This window comes from Kryptolebias marmoratus, linkage group LG18 (genome assembly GCF_001649575.2).
Source record: "Kryptolebias marmoratus isolate JLee-2015 linkage group LG18, ASM164957v2, whole genome shotgun sequence".
NCBI classification, from domain to species: Eukaryota; Metazoa; Chordata; class Actinopteri; order Cyprinodontiformes; family Rivulidae; genus Kryptolebias; species Kryptolebias marmoratus.
The window spans coordinates 15,550,641-15,574,077 of NC_051447.1; the positions used below are offsets into that span (position 1 = coordinate 15,550,641).

Sequence of the window (23,437 nt, forward strand, 5' to 3'; positions counted from 1 at the left end):
AAAGAATTAGCAAAGGGACAAATTCTGGGTTTTTATTGCTTCATCTTGATACTGTAACCATCAAACTTTGATCAGGTTCTTAAACGGTTGATAACTAAGATAAAACCATTAATACTATTTGTTGATAAAATACAAAAACAAAGTTTAGGGAGGCTCTTCAGTTATGCGAAGCATGTTCTTTTTCTGCATTTAGATTTGTTAATCTGAACATTTTCGCCACTTGGTGGTGCAGCATGGTTATTTCAGTGTTTTTATTTAAAAATGTAGACTGATAAGAAAATATAATTGTAAAGGTAGACAGGGCTTTAGTATGCTACAGAGGAGTATACATGAATATAGTGCGTTTATCCCTAAGCTGTGATGTAGCACAGTATTTTCTTGGTGATGTTTAGACCACTAAACATCAAATTGCTCATAGAGGAAAAATCACTTGTTTAACATTGCATGAAGTATTAAATTTTCAATCCAAGTACTACAATACCAGATTGATTCTCGTATTACAGTTTAGTATTCTCGAACAAAAATAAATTTAGCTCAAACCATAGATATATTTTTCCTTGTCACATTTATGAATTGTAAATTCACATAATTGCACAATTGTCGCATCTGTAAAATGGCTCATAATGCCTTTTTAATGCTTCTATGTTACATTAAGATATAAACAGATTTATTATGTCAATTATAGTGACTGTTTCCTGTCATCTCACTGCTCATGAAATAATGTGGTTATTTACACCTCTGAGGATTATTACAAAATTTATGAACTCCATTAAAGCCTTCTAAGATAAATTATAGCTTTAATCATTTTTTTATATTCCTGCACCTTTTTGTGCTGTTCCATTTTATTAACATTTGGCTGCAGCTGTTAAACTCCATCCTGAGAGCTCAACGTCCGTTTAGAAAGTACCCTCAAAGATTAAAATGTACTCCAACATCCTGCTCCTCCAAAGGCTCTGCTGGCAAATCCTGAACTGTGTTTACTCCTTTTCTGCGAGTCAACTTTTTCCTTCTAAGTTGAAGTTAATTTCAAGCTACTCTGGTTTCTGAAACCCCCTTTCACAACGGAAGAAAAAAAACCAGCGATGTTTTCTTGTGACTCCAGGGTGGGCATCTCACCAGCTTTCCTCTCCTCAGACGGCACACTAATCGGAGCCTCAAAGAGTGGACGCCAACACGATAGGAAATAATAAAAGCAAAACAACAAACCAAGAGTGCCCAAAGCATGGCTGGTGAATGAAACTAATTAGCAGCCAAACGCCTGGGATCTTTAGTCATCTGAAAAGCCCATTAAAGACCTCGTTATTCTCTCTTCACTCTGTCTTGTTTTTCTTACCCGCAAAATAAATTTATTTCCGAAGACACAACTTTCAACAGCACAATCTCCATTTTCCGCGCGTTTCGCTGAATTTATGACTGTTTTTTGGCGATCCTTTCTGTCGATGTCGAACGCAAGTTGAAAACGATGGCTGCCGGTGATAACTATAGCATCACAATCACAAAGCAGTAATGGGTTTTATTGACTGAATTTGCACTAAAAATGCTTCTCAGTTGTTTCATTAGGCCTTTTTTCCCCATCTGACACTGTCATTAGGGCTTGTGCATCTCTGCATTGAGTTGTCAGACAAGTGGAAGAGAAGATGTGTAGATGGGTAGATTTTATTGATGGTAGATGGATGAATACTTAATAAGATGGATGATGGATGGAGAGACTGATACATGGATGCATGGTTGGTTAGATAGTGGCATCTTAAGTGGATGGATGGTGGATCGAGGGCTGATAGCAAGATGAATGGATGTTTGGACAGGTGCATATTTAAACAGATGAAGGACAGCATGGTGATAGTCATTAACGGACCAAACTTGGAACATGTGACCCATGAAGATAGTGTTATATTTACTGTCTACTGGGCAACACAGACTTTATACTGAGCAGGGACATTGTTTCTTCCCCTTTTTACTGCCTACCTTTAGATAAAATAAAGGGAGAAGCTTACCCCTGAAAAGCTCCTGTTGTGTGTCAGTGCACACTCTAATTGGGGTATAATGTTTGTAGTCCAAGAAAATGCTATACCACAGATTTCAACGCCACACAGATACACGTACAAAGCCTGTTCTTGTCGTATAGCAACCTTATCCAAAATCAATACAACAAAGGTCATTGCTATTCCAATCATAGCCCTCTTTTTTTATATATTGTATGTACTGCATCTCTCTACAAAGTACCCCCAGTAAAAACGACTTGTATCACTGAGAAGATTGCAGTTTTGTAGGTAATGTCATGCACATATTTACTTGTCTTATTTTGATCCATTAAAAGATACAGTGAGTGTGAGAACAGTAGAACCGTTCTGTGTTTATGAGGTGGGTGTCTGCCCGCATGAAAGGTTCCTGCTGAGACTGAGCGCCGCTAAATTGAGACCCGGAATTCAAAGGAGCTCTATAGAGATAACGACTGTGATTCACAGTCGCAGAACTCACTGAAGTCATTGTGCTGCTGTCAGTCAAAGCCAAACTTAAATAAACTTTCCACTGCAGTCCGTTGTGGTTGTCATGGCAGTGATGGAAGAGGTGAGAACATCTGTTCTGTTAATCTGTGCGGACTGAGCTGTTTCTTCTTCTTTCTTTTTTTTTTTTTCTCCGTTCTCCTCTGAACTTGTGAATCCTGAGGACACAGCTTGAACGCTGGGCTTCAGATCCAAATCTAACACACTGCAGCAAGGCAGAGACATTGCTAGGTGTCCACCATCTGTGTTGGTTGACCCGCCAAGTGCCATGTCATCATCATCACCATCAGTCAACCCCGCATCAGCCTTTGTGTGAATTGTTTGTGTGCAAGAGTGGCTGATCACAAGGCAACGCTTACTGTGTAAAATAGCACTTAGTCTCCGTGCATGTTGAGTTATTCACTAGTAATTCTAATTAGAACTTCATTTTTTTTTTGTTTTTGAACAGATCGGTGCTTGGTTTTAGGGCTGGGGAATGTTTTACTGGACCAGAGAGGCATGAAAACAAAACCCAAGCCTTATTAGTGAATTTTTAGTCCAACTTACTTAAAAGCTATGGGGTACAGTGCTGCTTTGAACGTTGCACATGATGAAATATAACATTTAAATGAATAGTTGCACTACAGAACCTCATATCAGAGGAAAGAATAACAAAAATGTAGATCGATTTCCCAAAATGCTATACTACTGTTATGTAAAATTCAAATACGGTCGATTCTTTCAAAGTAGCTGGTGTTCTGCAGAACCAAAAAGCACAACTAACTAATTTCTTAACTTCTAGTGTGGAGTTAAGGTACCTGTAGAGTGGTAGCAAACTGTAAACATAATCATTTGTTTGCAAATTTGATATATATAGAAGTATGTTATCTGAAGGATTGCTTATAAAGAAAGCTTAGCATTTGTAAATCGGCCAGTAATTAACTTTTCTCATACAAATTATTAATCTTATTAACTTAATCCATATATAGTTTAGAGGTTTGCCCAACCGGTTAATAATGAAATCAATTTGTTTTATTTTCAGGCTCTTAGCATATTTAATTGGTTACCTACTTATAAAATCCACTCACCAAGGAGAGGATTGGCAAACATCTCTAAATAGAACAAGGTGTAAAAAAAGAAAAAAACATAAAATATGCAAATTATACAGTATGCACCTTTTATAAATCTTTGCCAGTTTTACATTAGTTATTCTAATGTAAATACTGATATTCTGGACCAGAGTGCTCCAGGCTACAAAATAGGTGCTACAGCTAGCTGCTGCTGCTATTTTTGCTTGCAAATAACTATAGCCCCTTACGTAATATGCTTCGTAAATAGTTTGATTGGTATTTATAAGGACAAACATGTCACAACACACGCACATATGAAAATACTTGTAAACAAATTTCACTTTTCAGATGTAGAAAAAAACGCTGAACCTTTTTTCTCAACACTTTGGTTGCATTATGTGGACATTACTGTATTAAATCTTAGATTAGTAGGTTTTTGTTTGTTTTTTTTTTCAAATTTTCCTAAAAACACATAATTTGTGCAAACATACAAATTCAACAAAACTGCAACCTTTGTTTTCCAGGAAACCTTTCAGTTGTCATCTGCCTTATATTCAGTGTTGCGTCTGCATGTGTTGTGACAGTTTGCAGCGCCGCTGACTGTTGGTTTGTGTTGTCTGTCTGTGCAGTGTAGGTGTTTTGCAATTGATGTTGATGTTCTCTCGTTTTCATTGTTGCAGTGCCTTTAGCTCTGTTGAGCACAGGCATAAATACATTTCCTTGTATGTTAGCATAGCCTTTTCACTGTCAAGGCTGGTGGAGATACGGGTCTCTATATGTCCAGTGTGCATATTAATTTGTACAAGCATTAACAATACACATGCCCTATGTGAGAAGGCATATTGCCTCGTCTGTGCTTGTGTGAGGAGGTTTGTTTGTCTGTGCATCACACCTGACCACCGCTCATCGGTCCATCTGTTGTGGAGGCTTTCACAGGCTCGGGCTGCGTCTTCTGTCAGATGGCAGATCTGATGCAGAGCTCATATTCCGCAGTCTAACAGCTTCAGCATTCTCATGAGTCGAGTCAGTGAGAAATACTGCAAGCTTCCCTTCCCTCAGTAACCACTTTGTGAAATCACAGTTGGGTTCCAGAGCACCACACGAAGGACGTGCTTGTTCTTCAATGACTTTGTAATGTTTGGCATAAAATCCACGACATGGTTAATTACTGTATGTAATTAAAATCTCATTTTACATTGTATATTCCTGGCCACAGGCATACAAACCTGACTCTGCATGTTTAAGAGTTTAAGCAAATGTCAAAGCTTTAATGAACTGCGTGTATGCCGAATCAATACGGTGTTGCATCAATAGGTAATTAGTGCTGTAAACAGTTCTGCACTTTTGTGAAAATTTGGAGTCAGCTACTCCCACAGTTCTCATGTCACAATTTGAGTTTGGGCAGATGACCGGTGAAATAAAGGATGACCCGATTTCCAGAATGAGGAGAGGTAAAGATGACACATTTAAAGTGGTATTTCACATCTTTTGAACTCAGTTTCTGTAGAAAAGTATAACCAATTAATATCTTATCTGCTGCAGATTTCTCTTTAAATAATCTCTGTTTGGCAAAAATAGTTTAAAGCGATAACCATGACATCAGTTATGGAGGGCAGAGAATGAGGAAATGGGCGGCGGTCTTCATCCAGGCTAGGCTAATGGCGAGCCAAACAAGGACCCCTTTGTATTGTTTTTCAGGCTTGTAAAAGAATGTAACATCAGCTAATTAACCTCTACACTTTTACTTTTGCATGATACGGTTTACTAAACAAATGTTTTGTCTCCTGATGCTGTTAAATACATCAGTCCTCCTGATCGGTGTCTGGTTAGTCCAAAAATTTACTCAACTTCCGGTGGACTGACACATTCAGGAGACAAACTTTCATGAAGTAACACAGACATTGTTTGGTTGAGAAAATGGCAACAAACTGTCCTTCAAAAGTTTAATTAGCTAATGTAGCATTTCAATATAAAAGGGGCCTTGATTTGGAGGAAGACTTGGGGACTTCCAAACTGACTGAACAAAATCTTTAAGAATATACTGACGAACCAATGGCCAGTTGAAATAGGACCAAGACTAAAGTGAAATGTTGGCATCTTAAAACAATTCCAGGTTCATGCAAATAGTGTTTATAAATGGTAAATGGCAAATAAACCTTTACGGTAATGCAATTTTAATATTACACAGGTGTAGTGACTTGTTTTTAATAAAAAACAAATTAAAACAAATCTATCTGAGGGGCTTCCGACTGCCACTTAATTGACGCATCGTCCGTCAGGATCCATTGAATGAACACTTGAGGTTCTAGAGCATTTATTGATTTTGCGCTCTCCGACAAGATGCGATTCTTTTAAGCTGCACTTTTAACGACGATGACAGTCAAAAAACTTTTTCCGCCGCAATCAGCACACCTGCTGAGAAGTTACCTGTGGCTCCATTTAACCCCACATGATGCCACCCACAGTGACTTTTAGGTATTACATTAAAAAAAATATATATAAACACAACCCCCAAAATATGGCTCTAATAACAGGGATTCTGGTTGTTGTTTTTTTGCTGGAAGTGAAATTTAATAATTATAAAATACCATTTGAAAATGTTGTGATCAGAGTTCTTTAAAGACGGCAGAAATCCACTTTTAGTTTTATTAGCCATCGGCTAGTCAGAATTAAACTCTATTTTTCCAAACAAATAGGAGACGGCCTTTCCACAGAACCTCACTTCAAATAATCTGATAAATTCCTTTTTAATATTTTATAGTGATTATATACTGAATTTTACAGGGTTTGTTTGTTTTTTTTATTTTTTGTTTTTGCAGTTTTACAATTCTAAAGGAAAAGCAAAAGTTTATTAACAATCTTTTGTCCAGACATTCAGCTGTTTTTAGTTTAAGAGACTGTAATCAAAACTGTTTGCTCCTCCTAATATATCCCTTGATCTTTTTTTTTCTTTCCGATGTTTACTTTTTGTTCCAGAATTAAATTCTCCCCCCCTTTCTGGTGAAATCTCTCTTCTGCTGCTGTATGCAACACAAGCAGAAGCAAAATGAATCCACCCCCATGCTGAACAGCTGGTGATGCATTTATTTGTTCAAACAAATTTAGCATATTAAACTGTATATTAATGTAATGTTTTTATTTTTTGGGCCATATTTCTGTTGGAGAGATCCCAGTTGGATTTTAACCAACCAAGAAAAGTCACCTCAATCCTGTAAATTATCCCTAATTCAAATGAAAGAAGATTTAATGGTTTGACCTTTTATTTATCCTCATATACATTTTCAGTTGCCAATTTTATATGTTCATATTGGGCGCAGTGTGAGTTACATTGGTGCAAAGCGTGCCAGTCCGTGTAGGCAGTATTCAAGATGCATCCAGGAACAACTCAATCACCTCAATCTCCAGAGTCCCCTGTGGTGAGGGACCTGGCCTTCTTGCTGTGTTATTCTATTACAGAGCAGCTCATGAAAAAAACAACTTCCTCTCTGCTCATCACCAAAATAGGATTTCGATTGATTAAATGCCACTGTTGGAAGGGAGCATCATCAGATTCTACCAAAGTCTCTCAGCATGTTGCCGCCGCTCCAAATAGGTGGAATTCAGAGGATGCCGAAGAGAAGATAAATGCTCGAAAAAGTAGAGGACAGGAAAATTTAACGGTAGAAAGGAGAAAAAGTACCGGACGTGTGGAGCCAAAGAGAACAAAACTGAAAGGTATCTCCGTGATCTGCTGTATAATCATCCCATGTATTTTTCTGGTCTGGCTTTGGAAAAGATCGTTAAGAAATCCTGAGGTTGTCCGGGTTCATTTAACAGCTGGGGCTTATCCTCGCTGCCTTCCAAGCTGCCACTCAGTTTCTATAATTTACCTGCATTCAGAGTCTCTTTTCAGAAGAGCCTGTTTGACCTCTCCTGTGGGGGAGTCAAAAAAGTTGTGACTAAACAAAATGGATGGCTGAGAGACTCCCTTCGAGAGTGTGCAGCTAGTCAATAGCCTGCTGACAGTGATTCAAGGAGATCTTATTTAGGTATGCAGGAAGAGCAAGATAGACTGGTGGGGATTTTTTCTTTTTTCATTATTTTTCTAAAAAGCCCAAACTGGAGGCGATGGGAAGAAAATAAATAAACTGAAGGGTGCCCTTCCCTGATGTGATTTATATGAGTGACCCCAGACTGAAGGGATGCTCTGTGGTCTGCTCACTCTGCAAAAAGGCATGTGTTCTGTTTATATTTTATCCTCTGTCATGATGAGTCCTCACTGGAGACACGGAGGGGGTGAGTGGTGCCATGCAGGAGTGATTACCCGTTGTGGAGCTGAGGGATGAGAGCCGAACGGGTATTTTATTTTGTCAATTGGACTGTGCAAATGGAAATGTCAGAGCGGCTGGGAAACTAATGAATCTGATAGGAGAGATGCCACCTCTCCCACCGAATGCCTGATCAATTGCCATTGTCTTTCCCGAGCGCCGATGTTTTTCGTTATTTTTTGATTGTTTTCCCCGTCTTGCCCGGCTGTTTGTGGTTAAGGGTTTGATGGTGAACTTTGAGTTGAGGAAATAAAGGAATCGATCGATGAACGGGAATCAATAGTTTCATCTGTTACTTACAGGTCCGTGCTGAGGGGGGAAAAAAAATAAATAATTTGGATTAAAGGCCTACCATTTCTTAAAGAACTGCACATCGCCCGCCACTTTTCAGGCCAGAGGTTTTAAACCAAGAGCATCTTATGCTGAGAATGAATGGAGTTGTAGCCACTCTGGTCGAACCTTGATAATGTTGTGAGCGACCTCATGTCATACAGAGAGGTCCTGTGAGATGTGTTGTTGGGATTACTGAGCTACTGTGACACCTAATCTCAGTATCTCTAAAACTGACCAAGTTACAGCTGTTTTTGTTAGCTAAGGTCAATTAGCTGTGGTGATCATCTTTATAGGGTTCACTCCAAAAGTTAATTACTTGTATATCTGACTTCCATTGATTACTTTCTGACAGTTTCATTAAAATGAGTTCTGTGCTTCATGAAATACTTTAATACTAAAAACAGACACAGGCAAAACCATCATCACCACTTTGCCTTCGGGTGATGATTACAACAAACGAAACCAAAAGAAGTTGTCATCCGCTGGAAGAGTTCATCTCCTGCCACATTTTCACGTCAAAATACAAACTCAAGTTTCACTTGTTTCCACATTTGTTTTTATTCCCTAATGGCAATAATAAAAAAAAAAGCTTATCCCAATCAAGTCAAGAAAGTAACTTTCTTAACCTCAGAGCATTTTTGTGCATCACTGAGACAAACTGGCAGATGACTTTAGTTTAAATTTAGCCCGACAATGATTCAGTCTTCCAGGGCTTTGTGCTGGTTCAATCACTGGTTCCATGATGAGAGGCTGCAAGCAGTGCACTGGATGAAAGGAGAAAAAACCCTTGTATTTTGCACAATTCTATTTTGACAAGCAGGATAATTTCTGCCCAGGGTCATCAATATTTCTGACACTTCAGTGGCGGCATAAATATAGAATGAATGTCCCTTTGTTGTGCTGTGAGGAGCCTCGTGTCTCCAAGCATCAACAAGAATCACTTGGAAGCGTTTGTTAGCTTGTTCACTCAGCTGACGAGACTGTCACAAGTCTCTCCAGAGTCTGCCTGTTCTTAATATCATGCATCATAAACAATATCCAATTTGGACGATTGAAGTATGAAAATACACTAGTGGGGGGTGGATGACAAACAATCAACCAACCAGCTGTGTGAGGGGGGAGTACATGCACTTGTCTGAGGTAAATGTGTTCAATTTGATGGAGTTTTTTTGTTAATCTTTCCATTTTCTTTACATGCTTGTTCCTGATTGAAGTCACAGGATGCTAACTCCAGTAGTCAATGGGCAGGAGGCTGGTTACACTCTGGATAAGCTGCCGGTTCATAACAGGTCTAACAAAGAAACTACTTTTACCTTCAAGGGACTGTCTGGGTTTGAAGTCTTGTTTTGCCATTTAGTTAGCATTCATTAGACTTTTTCCAGGCTAAGATAATGGCTAGCCAAACTGGGGCCCTTTAATTTTTAATTTTTTTTCAAAAATGTCATGCAGGTGTGAAAGAACGCTACATTAGCTAATATGATGGCGTTTTCTCAACGAAACAACGTCTGTATGTCTCCTGAGGCTGTTAAATATATTGGTCTCCCAGGAGTTAATTAAACTTTTGGACTAACCACACATACATTAATTGGAGATTTTAAATTTAACATGTATGGTTTTTGGACTGTGCGAGGAAACCAGAATACCCCTGAAAAACAGTACTGGAAACACCTTGGTAAGAGAAGTAGCTATTGGCTGTTCTTAAAAGTGCTAAATGATGTCATTGCCTAATTTATAGAATTGTCCATGTTTGTGTAATTGTAATGCACAGAAAAGGACAGGAATAACATCACGGAAGAGACAAAAATTGAGTAAAAAGCACTCTGTTTAGAACTACAAATTAATGGTCTGTTTTTTCCAGCCTTGGGACCAGCGAAATTGACTCAAGTTCTGTTTTTGAAATTAGTTTTAGGTTTAGTGTTTTTAAGTCTGGTTTGGGCAGTGCAGTAGTTGGAGCTGTTGCTCGATCACATCCCATCCTGGGGCCTTTCTGGGTGAAGTTTACATGTTCTCCCTCTGCATGTGTGGGTTTACTCTGCGTACTCCAATTTCCTTCTACAGAACAAAATTATGTGTTAGGTTAATTGGTTACTCTAAATCAGGGGTCCTCAATCCTGGTCCTGGAGGCCCACTATCCTGCAGGTTTTAGTTCTTTCCCTGCTTTTCAGCAGATCTTCAAATTTGGTAGAAACCTGTTAATCACTCATTCATTTAAATCAGGTAAGTCAAAGCAGAGAAACACCTAAAACATGCAGGACAGTGGCCCTCCAGGACCAGGATTGGGGACCTCTGCTCTAAATTGTCCCAAGGTGTAAGTGAGAGTGTGAATGTTTGTCTCTGTGATGGATTTGCAACCTCTCAAGGATCTACCCCATCTCTCGCACAGTGACTGCTGGAGATAGGCACCAGCTCCCCACGACCCAAAAACAAGAAGTGGGTAAAGAAAATGGATGTGTGCAAGTCTGGTTTGTTTAATGTTGGAATCTAATATTGACTGACTGTAACCCAGAGTGGGATCAGCCAGTGGTGGCTTCACACACGTGTGATTCTTTTGCAGTCTGGGTGCAGAAGGGTTAACATCTCCTGGTCTGACTGCAGCTGGGAGGGACGCTGTGTCATGACTGGGCTGCCTGTAAGTGCTGACAGGGGCCCGCAGCAGCACCCACTGCTCATTGAGAAGACTGACGTTTTCACATCAGTCATAAATAAAACCAGAAAAAGTTGCTGGATTTGTTGTTAGTCACTTTTTTTGAGAAACAATTACTGGAGGGGTCTAAATACTTGCAAAATACAGTGGCAAAATGTCACTTATTTAGCAACAATGCAGAGAAAAAAAAAACAAGTTTTAAACATGCTCCCAACCATGAGGCAACAGTCATAACCACCCCTCCATTCCTTTTTCAATGTAAAGACTTAATCTTAAAGCCCCAATGTAAATCAGTGTTAAATCATTTACTTGCCAGTTTAAATCTGAATTTTGTGGTTTTACTGCAGTTTTAGCAGCAAATCTGCCTCTCTTCACTGGTGTGGGTTTAACGCCACTTTGTTCTGACAGTGGCCCCCATCCCCTTGGATTGAATCTCCCCCATTATCTTTCCTTCTTTTTGGTTTTGATCATGCTCAGCAGTATGTTTTTCTCACCTTACCCTTCACCATGAAATACAAACAAAGACTTTCTTCGTCGTTCCATCATCTTGTTAAATACATAGTGATTGTCCCGACAACCCAACGGCTTTGGTCCTAGAAGAAAAGGCAATAAAGCCAGAAACATTCATGCCTTGGAATTATCGTCCAGAGTGGATCCTTTCCCACTAATGGCCTGTAAGACCAACGCAGAGCAGCCGGGCCCTCATTATCATCCATGTTCTTTTGGACCAGCTTCAGATAAACGAGGACAGCTTTTCGTTTTGAGAGAATTGAAAGAAATGCCGCACATCTCCATGGAAAGTACATACATCAAGAGCTTTCTCATTTTTTTTTCCTCTTACTCATTTATGTTTCAGACTTTTTCTTCAGTCATTTCTCTTTACTGATCTCAACAATGCAACAGCGTGTCTTCACAAAACCATGCGCGAGCTTTTCATTCCCCTCTAAGAGGAAAATGTTTTAACATGTCCTCCAGAGAGAATAATTTGCTGCTGGGACAATAATGAATGCGGTGGTGTTCCAAAGCCTGCCGCTGACTCCACAATTAACACAAAGCCTTTTAATAGGTCACTTTTATTTCAAAGGACAGCTTTGAGTCAGTAGAAGCATCATGCTGAATGCATATATCATGGAGAAAAGTAGATTGTCACCCTGTCATTGTCCAGTTCCCTTCATTTCAGCTGCAAATCTAGACGACTAATTTATGTAAAACCCAATCATTATCAATATGAAACGGTCATTCGGCTTTGCCATGAACTAATCTAAACTGGTGGATTTGTCTTATCTGCAGATGAGAGCAAACACGCTGTAGAGGAGAGTAAAAACAAATATCATCAGTGACAAAAGAAGAGAGGCGAGAGTAAAGGGGGATTTATCAAAAAGATAATGAAGATCAAACACGCAGCCTTGGCTATTGTTGCTCTAGTTTCCATGGAAGCGTGTAATGAACTGAAGGAATATGGCTGTTTTTGTATAACATTACAGGAAGCAGCATGCAACTCCAGCACGTATGGAATCACACAGAGCTGCCATCTACGTGTACCAGAGGGGGGCTTGGTGGGGGGAAGGGGAGATGATTGATGGTAGACTGCAGCCATTTGTGTGTTCATTTTGGGAGCAAGTTTAAAACGTCGGTGTAAACAAGCCTGGCAGGCAGCAGGAAGACGTGCTGTCTTTTCCTTCCTCTTGCTTCATCAGCATTAAGACTTGAGCAAACTGATGAGTACCGTGTATAAAAATGCTTGCCACGCTGTCAGTGGGAACACGTTTGAACAGTAATTTATATCATGCATGGTTCAGAAGTACGGTGCTGCACTTTTCCTGCACTGAGATTCACTGCAGACATTGCAGGTTTTCCTTAGCTGAATTATTTCCAGATCTAATACAATCCACAACTCTCTTCACGAAATGCTAGCACTAAAACACTGTCGAAGACTGAGCTATTTATTTAGCAATTTTATTATAAAGCAGTTTGGTTCGATTACCATTGTAGTTGAACCGCAATGGTAATCGAACAAATACTTCATCTGCAGACTGTGGTCAGAAAAAGGCCAACCTGCCATTGTTTTTTGTTCTTTTTTTGTTTGTTTCCCAGAAGTTAGACTGAAACAAGATTTAGGAAGAACGGTTTAATCTTTGTTGATGTCAGATGATAAAACATTGATAAACCTTGACTGACACCGACCAAATATAGAATTATCGACCATAACTTTCAGAAAGTAGAACTCTCTTTCAGTCTTCTACATAAAGATGGTATACATTTTAATTGCCTGAACAAACTGTAGTACAACAACCCTAATACTGGAAAAAGTTGGGACATTGTGTACATTTTATTTTATTTACTATGAAGCATAGTAAACATATCAAATGGTAAAACTAATAAAAATCCTTTTGAATTTTATGGCAGCAACATATCTCAAAGTTGAAGCATCACTGTCATAGATTTAAGTATTTTTGAGTTTATTTTGCTTCTGGTTCTTTGTTTAGTGTTTCTGTAATTCTTTGTTATTTCTTGTTCATCTTGGGTTTAGTTCTTGTGTCATTTGGCTTTCTGTGTTTATCTGTGTCACCATTCACCTGTCCTCTGCTCAGTAATTTTCCGGTCTGCCTGCCACGCCCATCTCACCTGTTCCTTGTCATGTTTCCAGCTGCAACTCATTTTCCTCTCACCCTCTGTTCTTTAAAACCGGTCTCTTTTCATTCATTCCTCGCTGGTCCTTTCCTGTCTGTCTGTTCTGTGTTCCTTGTTGCCCATGTTGCTGTGGGTATTTTGGTCCACGCCATGTTTTTGCGCTTTGTGTTTTCGCTCATCTTTTTTTTTAAGTTTTTGTTATTTCATTTTCTTGCTGCCTGGTCAGCTTTTCATTTTCTGGTTTTATTTTGTTAATAAATCAGTTTTATTTTAGCCCACCACGAGTCTGCATTCTGGGTTCGCCATGCACTTTCCCTAACAATCACCTCTTCTTTTCAGTCTGTAAACGTTGAGGAACTGAGAGCAGCTGTTAGAGGTTTTGGAGAGAATGTCCCATTCTTGTCTGATGGAGGACTCCAGCTATTTAGGAGTTCTGGGTCGTCTTTGCAGAATAATTTGTTTTATGCTGTGTCAGATGTTTTCAGCTGGTTGAGAGGTCTGGACTGCAGGCAGGTCAGTTCAGCTCCTGGACTCTTCTTCTATGAAGCCGTGCTGTTAGAATGGAGGCTGTTTGTGGTTTAACATCGTCCTGCTGAAATCTGCAAGACCTTCCCTGAAAAAACTTGGTCTGAATGGGAGCAGATGTTGTTCTAAAACCTGGAGGTACTTTTTTGCAGTGATGGAGCCTTTCCAGATGTGAAAGCTGTCCATGCCAGAGGCACTAATGCACCCCCATACTATCAGAGAGGCAGACATTTGAACCGAGGTTTCTAAAGATTTCAAATTCGGATTAATCTGATGTCAAAACAGTCCTCCTCTTTGCCTCAGTTCATTTTAAACGAGCTTTGGTCCAGAGAAGACGGCAGCATTTCTGAATGCTGTTCACATCTGGCTTCTTCTCTGCCTGATAGAGCTTTAAGCAGCATCTGTGGACGGCACGGTGAGCTGTGTTTACAGACGACGATCTGTGGAAGTGTTCCTGATGTCCAGAACAGAACCAGACCCGGTTTTAAGGCAGTGGCCCCCGAGGGCCCCAAGATCACCAACATCCAATACGGACTCTCAGCCTTGACCTTTGACCTCAGGTTCTTGAAGTCTTTTGATGATTTCATGAACCGTAGATGTTGGGATATTCAATCACTTCACAATTTTCTGTTGAGGATAATTCTTCTGAAATCGTTAAACCATTTTTAGATGCAGATTTTTGCAGACTGGTGAACCTCTGCCTATCTTTACTTCTGAGAGATTCAGCCTCTAAAATGCTGTTTTTATACCCAGTCCTCTCTCTGACCTGTTGCCAGTTAACCTGCTTAACTGTGAAATGCTCCTCCAGCTCCTTCTTATTTGTACCACTTACTTTTCAGTCTTTTGTTTCCCCCTGTCCTGTCTTTGACATGTGTTGCTGCTGGGAAAAAGACGGTATATTACATAACCAAGCATGTTGAGCTCTACAAAAAAACACCTGTAAAGCCTTTCCGAGCAGCCAAATAAAATTAGTTTTACATTTATTTTGTGGTGGTGAAAAGGCCTATATATGTTGTATCCTGATATGTAGTCTTGCTTCCCTGCTTTTATTGGATTTATTTATTACGCAGATTAAAAAACTGTCTCTGATTGTATCCATGCTGACAAACAGCAGGGATACATCAGTTTACCTATTGGCACACTGTTTTTTTTCTGTTAGCGTTGCTCTGTCGGCCTATTTGTCAGTTTTTATTTTAATAATTTTAAAATTCTTCTTATGCCTCTTGCCTCTGTTCATTTAATCTCCTCTTGCTTTTAAATAAGTGAAATGGACCATTTTTTGGCAGCTCACACAGAGGCTGAAAAGAACAGTCTGGGTTAGCGGAGATCACCGCTGCTCAGTCATACTTGTTATCTCTAAATTGTTTTGAGAAAATACAAAGAGAGCCTGTTGTGTTGAACATGCTTTGTAGTTGACTTTTCTGAAATTGAAAATACAGAACCTTCCATTTTGACCTCCTACCCCCCTGTTGGTAGTGTTGTCCTTAGTAAAGGTAGTACCTCACTGAACTTGGACTACTAGTTGGTGACTCTAAATTACGGCAAATTTCTACTCGCAGTCTCAATGAATTCTGAGTGTTTGCAACCAGCGAGCCATGAGGCGGAGTTTTGTGGGCCCATTTTTTTGAAAATTATGACCTATTTTCAAGTGCACAGCTCGCAAAACTGTAATCTAGACTGTTTACGTTGTTTCGTCACACAGCTATGCCCTTTTCAGACCTGCCTTGGCCTGTTTTGTACCCACCTTGGCAGTCACAACTGCGCTGGTTTTAAAATACGCAGATTTGGATCCGTTTTTAATCCGTGTTTATCAGCGTAGCTTTGAGATCTGGCAATGCAGGGCTGTAGCCACTGTTTCTCTGTTCCATGCAGGTGTTAAAATACAGCTTGAGAATTTCCGAAAACTAAATTTAAAAAGGTTCGAGACACCCAAGATGGCTCGGCGACTATTTGGAGAGAAAATTTATTATTGAACATATTCATAATTCAAGTGACAAGACTGCGAGCCACCAAGATAATTGAGAAACCCTGTAAATGTTCTGAGACATTCTGGGGACTGCTTGGCAAATGTCCAGTGAGATACGACCGTTAGAGGTGGCCGTTCTCTTTTGGTGATTTGGCACAAAGAAGAAGTGGCCCTGTGCCATATCGGGGTGTGTGTGTGCTTACACAGCATCTTATATTCATCTGAGAGTCAACGGTGCTTTTGGACTAAACTATTCAAGTGCAGTGGATCAACTTATCACACACACACACACACACACACCATTTTTATAAAGCAAATTCATAGGTGTAGCTTTTCCCCATTGCTGACTTTGATGAAAGAATGTTTTTTTTTTTTTACAATAAAAACATCAAACAGTTATAGAAATGGTAATAATTACCAGTGCCTAAACATGACAATATTACAATAAATGTCACTGAATAAGAAAAAAGTCATGAATTGAATTAAATTTTCTTTTTAATCAGGCAAATTGAATCAGAGCAGGACATTAAAATCTAATGTTATCACCAAAACATTAAACGAATTCACATTTTAAATGTGATTTATACAAAATGAAAGTAATTTTTACTGATTCAAATGAGATCTTTTTACGCTTCATTTCATTATCACCCAAAGGTGGAGCAATCATGTTTTTGCCCCATGGCTGTGTGAGTTTTTAGCTGTACCGTTGGCAAAATGTCTCATGAACCATTGAACAAGTCTTAATGATCCTTTTAGGAAGTAATCATTGGATGTACATCTACAGCTGATTAACTTCTGGAGCTAGAAGAATTAAAGATGGCCACCAGCTGACCTTAGAAAACACGAAGATGGCTAAAACTCAGTCGGTTTTACAGATATTGAGCTAAAATCACTCTCATTGCGTGATGTTTTTGCTTTGCTATCAACTGTTGGTCAATCCTGACTATCAGTTAGCAAAATATCTCATGGATTTAATTGAAGCTGACGGTAATTAGTGGGTGTACATTTACAACATGTTGAATTTACTACCATAGCTAGTAGCTGACAGTGATTCACAACACATTCTCCAAGTGTTAACAGATCATGTGAGAAATCGCGATATGGCATGGGATTGTACGTTACTTTCAAGGTTTGACCAAAACTCTGTCATTTCTCAACATAAGATGGTCAAGATGTAGTCCTTTAAGGAATGATTGACCTTTGATTTAATTACACTGCAGCTTTAAAGATGCTGTTGCCAGCCTGTTATTAGTTCAATCACATGATCAGGCTTTTCATCTCGTCACTCAGGATAAACATTTTTAACCCAGTTCAGTCGGCACGTTAGATGAACTGAAACAGATTTCATGTTTGGTTTGTTTTAACTGAATTTCTTTATTTTTGTGTCGCTGCCAGCATGTGTTGTCACCCCGTTTTACAAGTGAACAGAAACGGTAAATGACAAAACCAGCTATCCAAAAACAAAGGTTTTGTTTATTTTAACTGTCTCTCATCCTCACTGACGTTTCCTTTTTTTTTATCTGTGCGCCTTTTATTGCTGTTCTGATCAAACTCCCAGTTTTTTTTTCTTTCTGCAAAAAAAAAAAAAACCCTACAATCTGAAGCTTTGAAATTGCTGAAGAGAGAAATATTTTCTTTTTTAGGATCTTTTAGAGGCTGGGTGTGGCTGAAATAGATTTATCTGTGGAATTTATTTATTTTTTGTTATCTGAAAGCCCTAAGTTACAGTTATATGGATCTTGCACACAAAGACCTCCTAAGGCAAACTCATCGAGGTTAAAGTTTTAGAAATCTCCCATCATTCCCCATCTCCTCCTTTCAAATGCTACCCTGGCTAAGTGAAAAATTGTGACATTTGGCGCGGGTGCTTTATCAATTTGTCCGACGCATAATTAGCAGAGAGCAAATTGGCTTTTATGCATGCTTTTGCAAATAGCGGTTCTGTAGGTATTCATTATCTAAATTAGAAATTCTTGGAAACTGGTCTGCTCTACTTCAAAGCTCTGTTGTAACCAGCATTAAAAAAAAACTGTTACCTAACTCCTCTTCAAACCTATCTGCCTAATGGCGAGCAAAATCTGCAGGAGGTCTTTTCACAGGTGGATCTGTAGGAAATGTAAACAAGCCTGCAGCAAAAAAGGCTTCTTTACTGAGACTATCTGTAGGTGGCTCTTCCTCCATTTCACGACAGAACTTTAGTGTTTGCTGATGATTAATGAGGGCCATCGTGAATATCGATGGCCTCTGTAGTGCTAATGAATCTGATGGGAGTGACGGCACATCTGTGCCAGAAGGCTTACAGCATAAAACCCACCTAAGAACAAAAAGATGCTCCTTTGTCTTAAAGTTATTTTGGCCTGCTGGTAAGTGGGCTTCCTTTTTATGATCCAGACCCAATCTATCATTAATGCGAGCACATGCATTTGAATATCTCATTAGTTCCCGCATCGATCCAACCCCGGCACAAACGGCGGGCCCCACTTCATGCAGGAAACTGTAGTGAGAAAACGGAAGGCAGCAATCAATCAGCAGCCCGGGGAACCAATCATCTGTTTGGAAGAGAAAAAACGGGTCGTCCAATTAGTGAAAAAGCTCTCTGTGGAGGCATTTTATCCCAACATTCAATCCAAATGTTTTATTTGGATTTTTTTTTAATTATTTTGGAGCATCTATAGCCCAACTTAGTCACATATTTATCAATATGATGGGTAACTAAATCAACAAACCCCCAGGTTGCACAGCTTTCTGAAGCAGCTGCACTGCAAAAAATAGAAATAAATTTTGATGGTCAATACAACCTGTTTAAATTTATTTGTAGATAACTAGCAAATTAAGTATATAATACAGACTCATTAAGCCTAATAGTATTTTTAGTCTTAAAACTAAAACAAAAAATGTTATTTGGCAAATTTCAAGTGGAGTTTAAAGGGATAGTCTGGTCATTTTTTAAGTGACATTCTGTCAAATAATTACCAATAGTTAGCACCTTATCAGTGTGGCATCAGTTTCAGAGTATGAATTATTAGACAGAAGTGTTTTTATATGCTATTTTAATAAATAGGAGTTGAGTAAACCTTTAGACTGACCGTATGTGCTGGTTATGCAGATTCATACGTTGCGCTACCTCGGGAGACTGACATCTGCGGAGTGACGGTTGAGAATGGTGGGTTCTTTCACACCGGTAGGATATTTTGGGGGGAAAACAGTGGCTCAGTGGCACCGGTGTAATGGCAGCCTCACTTCTGTCAGCCGACCCCAGGGCAGCTGTGGCTACGATGTAGCTCACCACCATCAGTTTGTGGATGAATGGGTGAATGACTGATTGTAGTGTCAAGCGCTTTGGGATCCTTGGACTAGATAAAGCACTATACAAGTGCAGGCCATTTACCATTTACCAACAGTTGGATTTATAAGCCCAGTTTGGCGAGCCAGTTGGAAAGCCTGAAGACTTCATCCTACGTGTTCTGCAGCTGATGTCATGGCTGATAAGGTGCTAACGACTGAAAACACGACAGAAAATCAATTTAAAAAATGACCAGACTATCCCTTTACTTTTCAAAATGTATTGTTTAATTGCAAGTAATGGTTATTACGAACGGACAATGGTGATTACAGTGCAGTATCTTTATGGAGCATGTCAAAGAAATTTATATTTTGCCAGTTTTATTGGGTTTAGCTAAAACTTGGTTTTACCTTTTCACATTACGTTTACAGTTTGATTCATTCTTGAAGCTGTTGAGGGCTGGATTGATGACAGCACATGCAGAAATGAACGTAAAGAACTGTTTGTCCCATTTCTGATAAACTATACAATAGTTACTGCAATATATGAGGGGTATGTTTTAAAAGAAATGATGCAGTTGTTACTTGAAATAAACTAAAACGAGAATTACTTGAAGGCAATCGATAATTCTGGGGGGCGGGAAAAGGGGATAACCATATTTTCAGTACATTTTGTTTATTTTTTACAATTCTGTGTTAAGCAGGGAAACATTAAAGTATAACATAAGTAGTAAAGTTAAACACTAGCAATGTCATCTGACTTCATAAAACTTGAATAAATCAGAGTTTATGTTAAAACAGGATTATTTTTCCCCCCATTTCCTGAAAAATTTTTGGACCTACACGGTTTGATGCTGAGAGCTCCAGTTTGCATGTTTGTAGATATGTGTGCATGCCGGCTGAGTTTAGCAGTAATTGCTATGCAGAGACTGGAAATAAAAACGGAGCACTTTGAAAAGAGACATGCTGGGAGTAATGGTAGTGGGGAGGCAGACAGGAAGCGGTCTGACAGAATAGAAATGCGACCGCACAGACAAATTGCTTTTGACTGCTCGCTCTTTGACAAGTCGAACCGAATCTGCAGCAACATTCTGCTTCTGCTTTACAGGAAATGTTGGGAATGCGTGTTTAGGGTAACAATGTTTCTGCTCAGAAAAAAAAAAAACAGGTGTGAAAGACTCATTTGTCAGTGGTTTGCACTTAAATACATCGAAAAGACAAAAATCAATTGAATTGCTGCAATAAAACTGCTGTTCTAATTAATAAAGGGTCACCACGATAACAAACTGTGTCAAATAACTCAGAAAAATCTATTTTCACTCTGTTATAAAAGTAAACATTGCTTTGTTACGGCTCTCTATAAGTCAGCTGTTTACGTCTCCAATCTTTGAAGGCCTCTTAAAAGCAAACCTTGGCATTAAATATGGTGTTTGCAGCAGGATTGTAAATGCATGTTGACATTTTCACTTTTCAGTGGAATGTAGCTGCCTGTAGGTACATCGCCTGACCTACGTGGAAGTTTGTAACTTTAATACGCTGATAATTCAAACATATAAAAGTGCCTGTAGCAAATGGAACATTGCTTTCTGCAGCCCACACGGAGCTGGAAGTTTTATTATATCTTATCTCGGATAAAAGGGAAATTAAATATTTCCCTTGTAGGATAAAAGAGAGCAGAAAAAAACAATTATCCTTTGTTTATCTTTTGCCTGAATAAAAGTGGAATAAATGTGAGCTGTTTAGGCAGTACCTTCCTGCAGTACATACTTCTACATAAAATTGTAGTGCAGTGTACATGCATATTATAAGTGAGAAAATGCTGTTCACCACTGTTTATTAAATGAAAACGACCTGCCAGTCACTGACCTGTGAAATGCATAAATACAGTGTTGAACCTGTATATTCTACAGGAGGAGGACTTCACCGTGAAATCTCCCTCCGCCTGACAACAATCCCTGCAAAATGAATATTAAAACATAACCAGCAGGAACGCTCGTATATAAGCCCTCCTAGAGAATGTTTTAATATCTGCCTCAGTACAGGTGGCTTTTTTTTTTTCTTCTTTTTTTTCAAAAGAACAAGGTGGTTTAAATGTTTGAAATATTTGAAGACTCAGCAGGAAACATAATTTCTCCATCCTTGCGGTGGATTAAACGGTGACAGCTCGCTGGTTCTTTTCATGTGGGATTTAAGTTCCGTCCAGAAGATTTTTCTTTCCAAAATAGAGTAGTTTGAATGTACCAACTTAAACAAAAAAAAAAGAGCTTACCCATCTATCAAACTGTAATATGCTTGTCAGTAAAGCGGGAGTGGTAATAGCCGCAGGTAAAGAGAAGGTTAAAGAAACACACAAAAACACTTTGAGCGGGACTGAGACGCCTTCTGGTGGACTAGGTGTGATTTGTGGAAGGACTGAGGCAGCATGAGGGGGTTAATGTGGGAATCTGCTCATATTTGAAGTGATGTTCTGTTAAATAGTTATCAATAGTTAGTACTTTATCAGCCATGGCAACAGTCATTGAGCACAGAGGCTAGGCTAATGACTAGCCAAACGAGTGCTCACTTTTATATACTCAGGCTTATAAAACGATTTCTTAAACGGTATACTGGTGTGAAATAATGCTACATAAACAAATATTAAGCTTCAACAATTTTGCATGACAGTTTGTTTAGTTTGTTGCTGACTTTCAACTGAACTGTTCCTACAAAAGTGCATAAGAGCAAACCATAGACTATATACAAGTATGGTGCCAAGCCACTGACTATATCTGCACATGCACAGTCTATCTGTGCTCCACTCACATGCATTGAGGTTTGATTTTAGTTAATGTGGTGTTCTTTTACACCGATAAGTCTGTTTTGAGAGAGTTGTTTTATAAACATTAAGAAGGAACAATAAATGGGCGCAGAAAGCAGTTTGTTTTTTTTAAGAATGGTAAATGATTGTTCAGAGATCAAGGTTGGAAAGTATTAGGTGACCTATGGATAAAGGAGACCATCTGCGTGGTCATGGTGACCCAGGTCGAGCTGAAAAAAGACGTCCGCATGCCATGGCGGTTTCTATTCATGTGTATGTGAAACCTGTTGTGTGAACTGTTTGACTGTCATCAGTGATATATGTAAATACAGGGTATAAAAGCCTCTCTATATACACAAAGTTGTATCCTTTTGTTAGAAATCTGTTGTGTATTGTACCCAAATGAATGATGGATGAGCTTCCATCTGAGTCCTTGATTTTTAATTACCCAAATTAACTGCAACTACTAGAACTTTGACTAGCCAGTAGCCTAGTATGGACAAAGACCTTTGTCTTTGTCCCATGACTCAATGCATTGACTGTCACAGCTGATAAGGTACTATTGGTAACTATTTGACAGAACATCGCTTCAAAGTTGATTTGACTATCCCTTTAGAGCATGGACCATAAAAGAAGTCTTACTGTAAAGTCCTACCTTTTTTCTATTGAGAATTGAAACCAAAAGATCTTGGTTCACTGTGGCTCTTTATATTGTATTTTTTGGAACCAGCATCTGTGCACAAAGGATGTGAGACTTTAAGTCCTGCCAGTTAGGTTTGTTTAAAGCACAAGAACTATTTGAATCCATAAGTCAACACCAGGGGGGTTCATGTGCATTTTTAGAGTCCCATGAAATGAGGAAGCTGGTCCCGTTCCAGCTTCAAACTCCAGGTTCCCACTAGATGTCTGAATTTAGAGAAGTTGAAGTCCACCCACTGCTGACGCACCTCTAAGCCACCAAGCGAGGTAGCAACAGAGCTGTAATGGTCGACATATGAAAGGGGAAATGGGCTTAATGGGTCAACGGTGTGATGTGATGGTGACAGTTTGTGGAACTAGCCGACTGTAAAATCTAAAGTGTCCAAATCTGTGTAGCACTGCACGTCATCATGGCTGAGTTATACTCCACACCTCTTTGTATTATTCCTTGATGCTGGCTTCATATTCTTTGTGAAACACGGGTGGCTCTTTTGGTGATTCGTGATTCGCCAGAAGCGGCTTAGAGAGGCTCTTCTTTGCAGCCATATGGTGGAACTGTTCTCTGAAAGAGACTACAGAGCCAATGGAAATGGGATGACTCTCAGCTTAGTCACATACAGAATTAAATCATGAGCATTTCAACAAATACTGTTGATGGAAAAAGAAAACAAAATATGGTTAGATTACCTTTTAATTTTTA

General features: G+C 39.2%; 1 long non-coding RNA gene across 1 annotated transcript in view; it reads left to right on the forward strand.

Moving 5' to 3' along the window:
* The window catches only part of LOC112450785, a 241,257-nt gene that overhangs the window by 165,016 nt on the left and 52,804 nt on the right, over positions 1-23,437 (forward strand). The gene's annotated exons all lie outside the window — the stretch shown is intronic.